The sequence below is a fragment of the Sarcophilus harrisii genome, chromosome 3 (genome assembly GCF_902635505.1).
Source record: "Sarcophilus harrisii chromosome 3, mSarHar1.11, whole genome shotgun sequence".
NCBI lineage: Eukaryota > Metazoa > Chordata > Mammalia > Dasyuromorphia > Dasyuridae > Sarcophilus > Sarcophilus harrisii.
The window spans coordinates 38,218,637-38,234,577 of record NC_045428.1 but is presented as its reverse complement, the minus strand read 5'-3'; positions in this window follow the sequence as shown (position 1 = coordinate 38,234,577).

Genomic DNA, 15,941 nt, shown 5'->3' with positions numbered 1-15,941 from the left:
CTTTCTCTCTCTCTCTCTCTCTCTCTCTCTTTCTCTCTCTCTCTTTCTCTCTCCCTTCCTTCTTTTCTTCCTTCCTTCCTTCCTTCCTTCCTTCCTTCCTTCCTTCCTTCCTTCCTTCCTTCCTTCCCTAAATTCTCTCAACTCAATTTGGATAAGTTGTTTTTGGTGTAAGTATCTTACATTTTCTTCTATTTTTAAAGTCTCTTGACTTTATTTTAAATATTTCTTGTTGTCTCATGGAATCATTGTGTTCTATTCATCCCATTCTAATTTTCAGGAAGTATGTTGCTTGGACAAAGTTTTTTACCTCTTGTTCTAAGAACTAAATTTTAAAAATTCTTTCTTCTAAAGTTCCTATTCTATTTCATTTTTCCTTCTAATTCTTTAATTTCATTTGTAAAAAAAATTCTTAAAGAATTTCCTATAAAATTCCAGAATTATTTTGTACAGTTATAGACAACAAAATTCCAGTGTCTTAATTTTTGTCATTTTGCTTTGGATTCACACAATGGCTTTCAGCAAAGACTCTCAAAGTCTCTTTTTCATTAGCAGGAAATGGTAACAATTAATATCACACTCAGTTTTCCAGGGGAGCTTCAAGGCACAGAAGATTTTTTCTCTCTTCCTAGCTTAGCTGCTAGGACTTGCCAAATCATACCATTTCTACATCTGCAACATCTATAGCATTCATCCCTTTCTCTGTTCATACACACACTGACCTTGTTCAGTTCCTATTGCCTTTCACCTGGACTATTAAAATATCCTTTTGACTAGGTCTGCCTATTTATGCTCCATTTCAACCCCTCCTCCATTTAGCTACCAAGGTGATTTTCCTAAATCACAAGTCTGGTATTGCCCTTACTCAGTAGTACTCTGAGGATTGATTCATTAATCAAAGATGGACTCCTCTGCTGGACATTAAAGAAGTTCATACCCTAGCCCCAAATTACATTTCCAGGATGTATATCTGTTACTCCCCTTCATTCACTCTGATCTAGCCATACTTTCCTTCTTGCTCCTCTGTATATGTTTTTCCAACTCCCTTTCCCTTGCCTTTCTCCTGGCTATCACTAGAACTCTTTTTCTCACTTTCAATTCTTAGAATTCCTAATTTCCTCTAGAATTCAACTCACAGTTGTTGTTGAGTCTGACTCTTTATGATCCTGTGTGTACTTTTCTTGGCAAAGATGCTGGAGTGGTTTGCCATTTCTTTCTACAGTAGATTAGGAAAGCAGAGATTAAGTGACTTGCTTAGAGTTATATGTCTAGTGAGTATATGAAGCTATATTTGAACTGAGCTTTTCCTAATTCCAAGCCCAGCACTCTATGCACTGAGCCACTTAATTGTCCTCAAATACCATCTTCTAAATGAAGTCTTTGCTAACCACCTCCTTTTCTATTGCTAGTGATTTTCTCTTCATAATTATTTTATGCTTATTTATTTTTGCATGTATCATTTTTTTCCTTAGTAGAATTAAAGTCTTCTATGGGCAGGTCTATTATAATTTTTGCCTTTGCATTATCAACACCTTGCACAACACCTGGCACATAATAGGTGCTTAATAAATATCTATTGATTGATTAATAGAAAGGACTCTCTGATATGTAATTCATCATATTGCCAATGGCATAAGTCTGCTCATTCTTCCACGAGCATTTTCTTTCACAGACCCAGACAGACCCACTCTAGATCAAAGAGAATTAAAAAGTGTAATCCATCTCATATTTAATTCTAAATAGATATTAGATAGCTCAGAGAACACATTTGTTCTTTCTATTCTGTTTAATGAGGTTTCATCAGCACTGGAAAAATGTTTATTGAACAATCCACATAGGAAGTATTTAGTTCCAAAATAATAATAACCAGTCTTTATATAGTGCATCAAGGTTTGCCAAATACTTTATACATGGGCTTTTTTGAACCTCAAAACAACCCATGAAGTAGCCCTGATAGCCATTAGCATTCTCATTTTACAGGTTAGGAAATAATCTATGACAGAGTTATCTGTCATACAGCCCATTATATGAGGCAAAATTCAAATCCAGCTCTTACTGATTCCAAGTCCAACATTTTGTCCATTAAATTATCATTTCTCTAAGGTAAGTTCAATCACTATTCATTAATGTGTGGGCCAGGGACCCAGGGGAATCCTCAAGGTCAAAATTATTTTCACAATTAGACCAAGATGTTTTAATTTCTAATATTGTAAATATCAATAGATATTACCCACAAAACAAAAGATGTTTGGGATACTCAGTAATTTTTAAGAATATAAAAGGGTCTTGAAGCCAAAAATTTGAGAAACACCAGTATAACATATAATGAGAACTTCTAAGGGCAATCCAATTTGGAAAGATGAAATAGCCACAATGATTAATCTTGAAATCTGGGGTAGTGGAGCAGATAGCATTTTGGAGGTCTGGATAGTGAGAATGAAGTTCTTGAAGAATAATGGTATGTCAGGTGAGAAAGGGAAGAAGAGAGGGAGGGAGACAGAGACACATACAAAAAGAGACAGAGATAGAGACAGACATCAAGAGAGAGATAGAGACAGAGAGAGACACACAGAAAGACAGAGACAGAGAAACAGAGAGACAAAGATACAGAGAGGAAGAGACAAACAGAGACAGAGAGAAGAGACAGAGACAAGGAGACAGACACAGAGAGAAAGAGGCAGAGACATAAAGAGAAAGACAGAGAGAAAGAAGGGAAGAGAGACAGAGACAAGACAGACAGAGGGAGAGAGATGGGGGAGGGAGAGAAAGAGAGAGAGATAGAGACAGAGAGAAGTAGACACACACAAACAGAGAGAAACACATACATATGTATAGAGATTCTAAAATCTCAGGAACAGCAATGAGTGATAACATGTTTCAGCAGGGCAGAGAAAGATCTGGGGTTAGAGCAGACAATAAATCGATCCTGAATGAGCAACGACAATACTGTAGCTAGTGTGGAAGAAGAAACATGGTATATAAATGAAAGAAAGCAACAATGGGAATGATAATTTTGTCTTGTTGTTGTCAGACCCTTATTGCTTAAATTAGTTAAAATGCAATTCAACAAGCACTATTATGAAATAGTGCCTGGCACACATAGTAGGTGCTGAATAAATGCTACCTATCATTAATAATAATAATAAACACCTACTGTGTAAATTATTAGACAGTGAGATTGCAAAGACAAAATGAACCATCTTTATATAGTTTTAGTTTGTACTGAATTCTACAGTTATGAAGGATGTGGAAGTTTTAGAGAGTATTCAGAAGAAATAAAAGAAGGCAATGAAAGACTGGAAAATCTGAATTCAGATTCTTAACTTGAAGGAAGTAAAGAGTACCAGATAACTGCAGAATGGTCTTTAAGTTCACAAAAGACTCTTAACACAGCAGTTGATTGTTCATCAACTAGAATGAGGTCACGGATGTAGTAAATTACCTTGATGCTACTGCAGGATGGCAGATCTATGTCATTTGTAAAAAAAGATTCTTTTGACAAAGAGAATTGTTAAACAGTCAATGGATTACACCTGGTGAAATCTTTGAAGACAGGAGAAATTTTCACAGAATCATAGATGATAAAGCATTTAAAAAACAACAAGTATACTGACTATTAAGTTAAACTCTCCCCATCTCATTTTACAGATGAGGAAATTGAGTCTCAAAGAGGTCAAGTCACATGCTGAGAAAATATCTAGAGTAAGATTCAAACTCGGGTCTTCCTGGCACCAAGTCACTCCCTCCATCTGTTAAAATACACCTCATTTTGGGGATGTATCAAATTGCTCTTGATGGAAAAGGAAAAGAAATAAGAGGAAGCAGAGGAGGAGGAGGAAGAGAGAAGGAGGAAAATGGAGAAGAGGAGAAGGAAGAGAAGAAGAAGAAGGGGTAAGAAGAAGAGGGGGAGGGGAGGAACAAATGAGAAGAAGGAGGAAGGAAAAGGCGAAAGGAGCAAAGGAGGAATAAAAGAAGAGGAAGGGAAGGGGGAGGGGAAGAAAGAGAAAGAGCAGGAAGGAAAGGAGGAAGCAAAAGAGGAGTGGACTCCTTCCAAAAGGAGAAGAATGGATTAAATGGACTCTCAAGGCCTTCTTTTTGTGGTCCTATGATTTTGTAATAAAAGACTTGATCCTGTGGAGAGAGCTCCTGTATCCTTTTCCATTGCCACTATCCAAGAAAAAGTTGTTGCCTTGACAACAAGGGATGGAGGTTCTTAGGTTTCTCATATGCTGGGAGAAGAGGCCCGATTTCCTTCTTTATCAAGGAAAGCTACTGGAGTGTGTGTGTGTGTGTGTGTGTGTGTGTGTGTGTGTAAATTCACAACTCTGTGTTTTTCTGTTTCTATCTGTGTCTGTCTCTGCCTGTCTCTGTTTCTGTCTCTTTCTCTCTTTCTCAATGATTAGAACAAGCATGTTTTCAAGGAGACTGAGTAAGAGATAGATACCAAATAAAACAAGAAATGAAGAGGATGAAATATTTTTTCCAAGTCTTCAGAAGCTACAACTGAGGCTTGGGTAACCCAAATAATAACAACAAAAAGGAATAGCAGAGAAAACGATGATGGGGGAGTCACAAAAGATAAGGAGGAAATTGTCAGGGAAGAGAAGTAAGGAGAACTCTCTTTCTCTTAGTCTCCGGTAAGATGGTACAGAATGCTCTGAGCAGACTTAAGGAGGAACCAATCAATCACTCGGCAAGCATTTATTAGGTACTTATTGTGTGCAAGGTACTATACTAATATCTGGACATAGAAGACAAGAGTGTCCTTCCACAACTTGCATTCTGTCAGTGAAGATAACATGAATTTATACAAATTTATACAAAACATAAAAGGCAGAGTCTTGAACTTGGAATGTCAGGAAAACCCGAGTTCAAGCTCAAATTCAAACACTTCTTAATTGTGTAATCCTAGGACCAATTAAAATCTCTCAGTTTCCTCATTTGTATAAAATTAGGGTAATAATAGCATTGATTTTCACAGAATTTTTAAAAGTTTGAATGGTATGCTAAATGTAAAGCAACTTTGCTCTATCTCTATTTAAATGTGAGCTATTATTAATTTAAAGTAATTGGAGAATCACTGGAAAGAAGGGTATTAATAATAATAATAATAATAATGACTAACATTTATGAAGTGATTGATACTTTTAAAAATCCTTTATTTCATTTCATCTTCCTTGTAAATAATAGGAGCAATAGAAATACCAGCTATAATTATAATAGCATATGGAAATCCCATTTTGGGAAATCCCTCTACCAAGAGCTTCAAGGCTCTTACAGCTGTAGAAAGATGCCCAGGGCACAGAGAGGTTCACCTAGACAATATACATCAAATATGAGCCTTGAACCCAGGTTTTCTTGATTCTAAAGCTAGTACTGTCAGAGCTTTGGAAACACCAACCTTCAGTCATCCAAATCTACCAATATCACCATCAGTCCCTTCCATCGAGGCCAGAAGTTTGAATCTGAATTGACCTGTTTCACATTTGGCTTTGGCGGCTGAATGGAATAACTCTGCTGAGCAAATCCAAAGCAGCAATTATTTTCATGCACAGTTCACTAAAGGAATAGGTAACAATTAGTTTCCCCAGGGCTGAGGCTGGGGGGAGTAATCCAGGCCTCCTGCTCTGCCACCTGAATTGCAGCCAAATGCAAACTGGGAAATAAATTGACAGATGTTAAAAAGGGCTTTGAGTAAACTTATCCATATATTACTTGCAGAGATGTAGCTCATGTGGATCGGGGGAAGGCAGGCTACTCCTCAAATTTCTAAAGTGCTAGCAGAAAGAAAGGGATCAAGCTTCTCAGAGCTTGTATGACTGATTTATGGTTTTTTTTTTCTTTCTCCCTCCTTCCTTCCTCTCCTCCTTTCCTCCCTTCTTCCCTCCCTCCCTCCCTCCTTTTCTTCTTCCTTCTCCTTCTTCTCCTTCCTTCTTTCCTTCCTTCCCTGTATTTTTCTTCTTTGTTGATGTAATTATATATATAAATGAATGAATGAATGAACATTTATTAAGTACCTACTATACTAGGTACAGTATTAGATGCTGGGGATATAAAGACAAAAGTGAAATTATCCCTTCCCTTAAGGAGCTTACATTCTAATTGGGATATATAGTCAATAAATATTTCTTAAGTGCTTATTCTATGTCAGATACAATATTAAGCACTGGACAATGAATAAAGGGAAGTATTTTTAAAGAATAACCCATGGTTACCCAATACATAATCAGCACCAAATAAGCTGGTTAAATGTGACATTTTAAAAATCACAGAATAAAAGAATCATAGAATTTAAGAGTTGGAAGGTATTTGGATAGCTCTCTAGCCCAATTGATACCAGAAGAAGAATACCTACTGCTACCTATCTGACAAGTTGTCAGTCTTTCACTTTAACTCTCTGCTTTGAGACCTCTAGTGAAAAGCAGCCCACCAGCTCTCAAGGCAGTCCATTCCTTCATGAATGGGGCTGTTTGTTAGGGAATTCTGCCCTACATCAAGCCTAAATCTGTCTCTGTAATGTGGTTCTTCATCCTGGGGACAAGCAGGCTAAATCTAATCCTTCTTCCATAGAACAGTCTTTCAAATACTTGAAAACAGCTACTGGGGCTCCTCCTGAGTCTTCTCTTCAGACTAATACCCAATTCTTGCAATGAATTCTTACATATATGCCCTTCCTTATTCTAGTTCCCTTATTCTGGATACCCACTGGAGAGATGTCAACCCTCTGCTGCTTTTATATAAATCAATTTTCCCCCAATCATCTTTTAAATGATTAGAATAGTTTTCCTAAATCTCTTTCCCTAAATCAAAGCTTCTTAAACTATGGTTTCAACCCTATATGGGGTCGCATAACTGAATGTGGGGATTGTGAAATTATGAGTTATTATCAGTAAATGTTTGATTTGCATACCTATTTTATATACTTATAAACCAGGGATCAGATAAAATTTCTTAGGCAAAACAGGGTCAGTAGTAAAAAATGTTTAAGAATCCCTAACCTAGGTTATCACAGAATCACAAAATTGTTGTTGTTCAATCATGTCTGACTCTTCACGATCCCACTGGGAGTTTACTTGGCAAAGAGACTAAGTGGTTTCCAATTTATTCTCCAGCTCATTTTACAGATGAGGAAACTGAAGCAAAAAGGGTTAAAGTGATTTGCTAGGGTCATACAACTAGTAAGTATTTGAGGTTAGATTTAAACTCAGAGCTTCCTGATGCCAGACTCAGTGCTCTATCCACTGTACCACTGAACTGTCCCAATCATAAAATCATAGGATCTCAAATACAGAAGGGAATACAGTTGGTAGTGAAAGGTTGGGTTTAAATTCTGCTCCTGTTCTCTTATTCTACTTTTATCTTAAGTAGGCATCTTGTCTGCTTTATAAGCTCAGTTTTTTCATCTGAAAAATTAAAGGTTTGGACTAGATCACTTGGTCATTTCAAAGAAGAATCAGTTTTAACTTTTGGGGGGAGATGCATGGACTTTGATGCCAAATGTTGGACAAAGGACCTATCTTGCTGCCTCTGGATTGAACAGCTTGCCTTTCTTTAACTTCTGTCTCCACTCTTTACGTCCCCCTTCCTCCCAATGACCAGCTTTCTTCTTCTCTTGGCCTCCAGAATGCCATTCCTTTCCCCCATATCAGCTCCTGTTTCCCAGCAAGCTCCTATAGTCATCATATCCATGCAAGGTTGAGCTAGAGCTAGTTCTATTAGGCTGAGTAGGGTTGATAAATTTTTAATGTAAGCATCCATACCTTGGTTCTAAATAGTGCTGTTTATTAACTTTTTAGTGTAAACATTTATATCTTGGATTTGAATAGAGCTGGTTGTTAAATTTTTAGTGTAAACATTTACACCCTGGGTCCAAGTAGGGCTGATAAAATTTTAGCAAAAGCATCTACACCTTGGGTTTAAATAGGGTTGATTGATAAATTTTTAATATAAGTATTTGTACCCTAAATTGTTAATTTTTAGTGTAAGCATTTACACCTTGGAAATCAGCAAACTACAAATCAGGTCTTACTTTATTGTTTTAGTGATTTATTTTTTTGTGGTTGTTCAGTCTTTGCAGTGACCAACTCTTGGTGATCCCCATTTGGGGTTTTCTTGGCAAAAATATTGGAGTGATTTGTCGTTTTCTTCTCCAGCTCATTATACTGATGAGGAAACTGAGGCAAAAAGGGTTAAGTGGCTTGTCCAGGATCACACATCTTGTAAGTGTCTGAGACCAGATTTCAATTCAAGAAGCTGAATCTTCCTGATTTCAGGTCTAGCACTTTATCACCTCGCTGCCCATTATTGTTTAGATTTAATGAATTGAAAGAGAAAATGTTTATTAATGCAGATTAAACTTAAAGTCTCTAGCACATATTGTTGATGATTTATAGCTTAGAACAGGGAAAGGTTGTACCTCTGCCCACTCTCACTCCAATTTCCACTCTGGTGACCTATTTGGCCTGGGGAAATGCACTCATTTCTGATATCAGTACAGGACCAAAAGTGGGGGGATTAGCAGGGAAGGAACTCACTGATGGCTCCAGTAATCACTGCTGCTCCTTTCCCTTCCCAGTAGTAATGAATTAGATTCTAGTCCTTCTCAAGTCACTACCGACTTCTCCTTTCTTTTTCACTGGGCTCTGTCTGGAATTCTAAATTTTGGTGAAATGGAAAGTTTGCGGGAAATAGATTATGGAGGACTAATTTACTCTCTCTGTGATATTTGGCAAATCATATGTGCTATCTTGGTCTCAGGTTTTTCATGTGTAAATTGAAAACCTTGCACCACATGAGCTCTAAGATGGCACCGAACTCTGAAGTTTGGGTCACCTACCTCTTCATTTTTCTCCCATTGTCCTGTTTTATGGTGATATTATATATATAATCCTGGACCTTAGAGATAGATCAAGTTAGATCAGGGCTTCTTAAACTTTTTCCAGTTGCAATCCCTTTTTGCTTGAGAAGTTTTTACATGACCCAGGGCTTATAGGTATGCAAAAATATGCATCAAACATTTGCTGATAATAAATCATAATTTTGTGATCACCACAATCAGTTTCCCATATCGAAGAAGCTTTGATCTAGACCAATCTTTTCATTCTATGGACAGCTAAGTAGTACAACGGACAGCTCACTAGGCTTGAAATCAGAAGGGCTTTTCTTCATGAGTTTAAATCTGGCCTTAGCCACTTATTAGCTGTGTGACCCTAGGCAAGACACTTAACTCTGTGTGCCTCAGTTTCCTCATCTATAAAATAGGCTGAAGAAGGAAATGGCAGTATCTATGCCAAGAAAACTCCAAATGGAGTTGGACTTGACTGAATAACAACTTGTTTCACAAATGAGGGAACCGATTTACTCAGCATCTAGTAGAGCAGTGGTTTGAATCCACAGAGTTTTAAGCCCAGAATGTGTTTTTTCCACATGGGCTGTCAGTCAACCATAAGCAGAGAACCCTTTAAAACAATAACAAAAGTACTTGAAACAAAAATTTAGGCCTGTCAGATGGAGATGTGCTTGGAAAATCAGAACGAGAAATTGGTCCTCAAAAAGGGTGCCAGTTACCAATCAATCAATTCATTAACTCAACAAGTATTTATCGATGAGTGCCTATGATGTACACAATATTATGCTCAGATTATTAGAGTGCCTTCCTTTCAGAGAACGAAACAGCAGGAGAATTTTCAAAGACCATGAAAAGGCATTAGAGAGATTGCCGCATTCCATTTAACTCAATCCAGATTTCATATAGTAAATGAATACTGTAAATAACATGCCCCGATTTGTAGGTTACCGTTTGAAGTCAATAGCAATCCCAATTAGCAGCACTCTTCCATTTTCCAAAGGCTTTGTGCTGGCAACTAACAGAATGCTTTCCAATTTTGCCAGTCTAGAGAAGGCAAGAGTGATTATTTCAGCTCAGTATTATGGACTTCTCTAGATAGCAGTCCAGTTTTAATTATTATGAATATAAAAGGATTATCTTCCCTCTTTTTTCCTTCCCTCTTCCCCTCCACTTTTACTCTAGTTCTTTGTAAGTACTAGTCTGTTAATAAGTGGTTATTGACTGAATAAATGACTACTTCAGGAGCACTAAATCCTTGAAGATTGCTAAGAATGTATTGACAGACATGGACAAAAATTGCCCAGAAGTGACTTCCTGCCCCTAGAATCAGATTAATCTTTAAAACCTTATATAACACGATCTTAACATGTCTTTCTAGCCTCATTAGACATTATCCCCCCTCCCATACCCTGGAGATTCAAACAAACTGGCTTCTGATAAGAGTTATAAGTGTTTCACACTGGTAACACTATCTCCTGCCCCTGGGCCTTTGCATTGACTGTGCTCCTGCCTAACAGCCAGTTCTACCTTATCTCTGATTGATAGGGACTCTCTTTCCTTTAGGAAGCTGTCCAAGCCCTCTCTTTTCTACCATGTATTTGACTACTACATACACACCTATGTGTGTATGTGTGTATGTTCATCTCCCTTGGTAGAACTCCTCTCCATTGGTAGATGTCAGTCAGTGAATATTTATTATTCACCTCTTATGTACTATGCACAGTTGGTATATAAACAATGCAAAAGGTAATCCTTGCCCATGAATCTCTCAGTCTAATAGGGAGATCAATATCAATGCAAGCAGCAATAGAGGTGATAAATTGGGGATAATCAATAGATGGAATACACCAGCATTAAGAGAAAGCAAAAAGTTTCTTTTTCAGGAATTTCCTATACCAAAGAAATTGAAGGTCCCTTCCAATTTCTATGGCCAACACAACAAAATTGACCCTAGATCCTAGTCTCTGATGTTCTAAATCTTTCCTTCTTGTCTAATGCAATTCTGAAAGGTACACATAAATTAACATGGCCAGTTTAATTTAGCTCAACAAGTATTTAGTAACCTCTTTGGCTCTCTGTTTTTTTATCTGTAATTTGAAGGGGTTGGAGATCATCTCTGAGAGCCTACTCTTCTAGCTTCTAGCTCCTACTAAGTACTTCTGTTTAAGGCCAGTGCCAGACAGAGCTTGGGGATATAGATGCAAAACCTAACAGGTTGAGTTGGAAGCATCAAAGATTTGGGGGTTGGAAGACATCTCAGAGACTATCTAGGAAAAGACACTTATTCTGTAGACACAGAAAGCCAGAGAATTCAAATAATCTGGTGGTACTGTAGTTGGTGCTCTAGACCAAGAGTCAGGAAGACCTGTATTCAAAAGCTACCTTAATAGCTAACTAGCTATGTGACATGGGTAATCCCTTCAACTTTAGTTGACCTCAGTTTCCTTACTTGTTAAATTGAGATAATAATAGCACCTATTTCTCAGGACTGGGAATTAAATGAAATAATATTTTTGTCATAATGCTTTGCAAATCTTACAATACTATTCAAATGCTAGCTATCATTATTTATTATTATCAAAATAACATCTATTTTCCAGCCTACAGTGAGAGTTAAATAAAATAGTATCCCCCCCCCATTTTATAGTATTTTATTTTTTCCCAATTGCATGTAAAGATAGTTTTCAACATTCATTTTTGTAAGATTTTAGTTCCAAGTTTTTTCTTCTTCTCACCTTTCCCTCCCCTTCCCCAAGACAGCAAATAATCCTGATACAGGCTATCCATGTACAAATGAGATAATATTTGTAAAAGCACTTTGCAAACCTTTTAGCACTGTACAAATGCTAGTTATTAATAATGACTATTATTATTAAATGCTAATTATTAATTTATTATTGCACAAAGTCACACAAATACAGTAATAAGTGACAGAACAGTAATTAAAACCCATTTTCTGATAACATATTCCATTTGCTCTCAGGGGACTTACCTTCCAGGAACACTTACCACATTCCCAAGAAAGTAAATACATAAAAACAAAACAATCTGTGACCCAAATCACTTTCCTTTTCAAAAAAAACTTTATTTGCAAAATTTACATTCACCTAAGTGTTTTCATTTTTTTTTTTTTTTAAATGCATCTAGGGATTCTCAAGTGCACGAATCACTTAAATGTTGATCAAACTCAGGAGAATTCTGCATTCACGCTCTCATTGTTAATTATTGTCATTATTTCACAGCTCCACAACAATAGCAACTAACAGGCTTTAGAAAAACAAACGCAACTGTAATTTTGCATCTGTGAATTGGTAATAGATCTAACTCAGAGGCTCAGTCATTGGAGAGCCAGAATGAGCAGGGAAACATTCTCGTCAATAGGTGGTTATGTTCTTATTTACTCCACAATTATTTCTGGGTGTTTTCTCCTCAAGTATGTCTCTAATGCCTCATCCTGAGATTTGGCTTGGAACACGGGAATAATGATCTTCATTATAATAGGAGACCTTGATGAGGGCTCTGGTGGAAAGCTTCCATTACTGGTTCTTGACCTAGATAGACACACAGCACCATCTGCTGGATGATTGTGCATCGGATGGCTGCAGGGAAAGAAACCTTTCCTCTTCACTGGTCCAGAGTGGGGAGCCATGATGCAAAGGGAAATGTACTGGGTACAAAGTAATAGCAATTTTGTAAGATGTTCAGCTGGGAATGACTTAGCTATTCTCGGCAATACAATGATCCAAGACTACTCTGGATTTATGATGAAAAATGCTCTTCATCATCCCACAAAGAATTGACGATTTTTAACTTCAGATTGAAGTATATATATTTTTTACTTTATTTTTCTTTAGGATTTTTTTGGGGGGGTCTATGTTTTCTTTCAAAACAGGACTAATATGGAAATATTTTGCATGACTATAACATATCAAATTGCTTGCCTTTTCAGTGGAGTAGGGAGAAAGGAAGGGAAAGAATTTGAAACTCAAAGCTTTAAGGGCAAATGTTAAAAATTATTTTCACATGTAATTGGAGAAAAATAAAAATGAAATAACCCTTCCAAAATAAAGGCGGGAAACCATTGGGGCTGGTTTTTTCTAAGTGGTCTAGTTTATTTTATAGGATTTGAAGGATATTTTATATTGGGTAAATATGCTCCTTGGCTAATGTGCAGAGAGGTCTGGGATTTTCTCCCAGAAGATTCTCAGCTTTTTTTTTTTAAACCTGCTTATCTCCAAAAGCCGAGCATTCTTTTTAAAAATTAGAGCTTACTTATCCACCAGCTTTTCCTATTAGACAGCATCTGCATCAATCTAATGGATTATTTTTGTGTTGGGGAGGGGAAGGAGTTATTGAGGTCTCATGTTTTAGGCAGTAAGTTAAGTGACTTGCCTAGTTTTACATAGCCAGTGGGTATCAAAAAACTTGAATGTAAGACTTCTTGACTTGAGGGCAGCACCAGTCTCTCCCAGATAGAGACAAGAAGGTCTTTTATGTGAATTGTTGGTGTTCCTTGCAGAAAAAGACATCATTACCCATATTCCTTCCTTCCTATTTGGTCTCCTTGGTAAAAGGAGGAAGACATTCTTTGTAACAGGAGTATTACTGACACAAGTGAGATGAGCTTTTTGTTCAGACCTGTAGACTCCAAATCAATTGTTTTCTCCACCATGTTATAATTTCTTCACCTTGACAATGGAATACCTATCTCATGGAGAAGGCATTCAGAGAGACTGTGGAGAAATATTCGATTTAGAGTCATTAGATCTGGGCTTGAACTTTATTTCTTTTGTCTTTGTAAGATTGAAACTCAATATAATTCCCATATAATTCTGACTATTGTCCTTGAGTTAGTATCCACTTTCTCTGGAGTGATGCTGGAGGAATCTTTCTTCATGTGATAACTCTAAATAAATGAATATAGCCATCATGGTCCACTTCTCCTCCCATTCCTCCTATCCCCACATCTCTGGTCTCCCTATCTTCATGACAAATATCAACTGTTTCGAGGCTCTTGCCAGTTTCCCTCCTGAATGCTCTTCCACTTGTTACCTTGCAGACTGATGTCCCAAACATAACCCAATACTCCATGTAGAGTGGGACTGGGCTTTCTTTTTGAACATGCACTTCTCTTAACGTAGCTTAAGATAGGATTTTTTAATCATGTCACACTATTAGTTTATTGAGCTTGTGCTCAGCTAAGATTTCTGAAAATTCAGGTAAATAGTAGGCTAAGAAAATAAGGCTTTTCTGTCATAAATCTGTGCGTTTTTTTAATCAGTTGTTGTATCTCTGATTCTGTCTCCATTGCTTGTAATTATCCACTTTTCTCCACTCGTACAACATCTACCTTAGTTCTACCCCATATCACTATTCACTTGTACTACTCCAATAACTTCCCAGGAGAATCAAAACTCTATGAAATAAACAGAGATTGTCTAAATTTGTCTATATCTGGTACAGATCTGGAGCAGGGGACGTAAAAATGCTTGTTGCATTGAATAGAAGTGAATTGATTCAGGACCAGTAAAAGCACTGTAGTCTTTCCCCAAAACTATCTTACTCCAAACTCCTTCTCTTTGTCAATTAGACACCTAGCTTATTGTCTATTTGCTGCGTCTTTCCAACCCGTATACATTCAAAGGAGGATTCTTTCAGGGAGAAATGGGTTTCCCACAGTGGAGGCATGAAGCCATCAGCATCTGTGCTTATTATAGTTCCCTTCCAGGCCTAATGATCAACGACTCTATGACTCTAATCATGCATTGCTTTATTTAGAGTTCAGCAAGTAATTTCCGTGACACTTTTCTGTGCCTCAATTTCAGCCTCAGTGACAGCTGGGCCAGCTAAAGTTAAGTCTACTTCCTAACAGCCCATTGGCTTTGGAGGAAGAGAGTGAACAGGTCATGTCTGCCATAGTTATTTGTGACTGAGTATCTTATGATCACAGGGAAAATTTTGACACTATTTCTAGAAATTAGACCTGAAGGCATTCAGCTGGGATTACACAGCTGGGGCACAATTGTAATGAATCTTGGATGGAGACTTGAAGATTTTATTCTTCTTCTATACGCCTCCATATATCCCATCTCCTATTTCCATATCTTTGCAAGCTGATTCTCCATGCCTGGAATGCCCACTTCCTCACTTCCACCTTCTTAAATCTCTTCTCCTTCTTTCCTTTTCTTTATGAGGGTGGGGGTAGGGTGGGTGAGATGGGGTGAATGTCATTAATTTATTTTTATTTTTTGTTCTGAACTTAAACACAGAAAAGAACATTTCTATATTCATAGCAGAATACAAAAAGATTGTATTATATAAAACTGAATTTCCCTCTCATACTACTTACTTTTACAAAAAGTTTCTAATAATTCCATGTTTCTTTCAAAACTATCCTGCTTCTCTGAAACTTCAAAGTTCTCTGAACTTTGTTACCTTTTATTTATTTTTAAAACCAGGTTTCCTTCAGAAAACAACAATATTGTAAAAAATAAACATAAACAAAGTTAATTCGTGCTGTATCCATGTCCAAAAGCATGTCTCTTTCTCTACAGTGAAACTTTGCCTCTTTATCAGGAGATAGAGAAATATTCATCTGAGGTCCTTTGGAAATGAAGTTGGCCGTTACATTGGTCAGTTCAACTTTCAAAGTTGTTTCTCTTTACAATATTATTGTCCTTGTTTTAGTTCTCTGTTTTAGCACAATAATATTCCATTATATTGCTATGCAACAATGTATTCAGTCATACCCCAAAATGTCTAGGAGGTAGTATTTCATACCTCTTTAAATTCTGGTTCTTCCCTTCTCTTTTCCATTTTTCTCTTTGACATTCTCAAAGGATTTTTTTTGAAGTTATTTCCTTTCTTGTATTGTCTTCCCCATTAGCCTCATCCTGCCTATCACCAACTGGTTTCCCTGTTGAGTTTGAGGCATTTCTACACCAAATTCTCTGTGAGTGTGTGTGTGTTTAATTCTCCTTTGTTCATTTCAGAGAGTTTCCTCTCATACCCACTTATCCATTTCTTCATTTTGTATATTCTTCTTCTCATTGCACCTAATTATGAGAAATAGCAAGGTCCGCAATGATTATTCCTC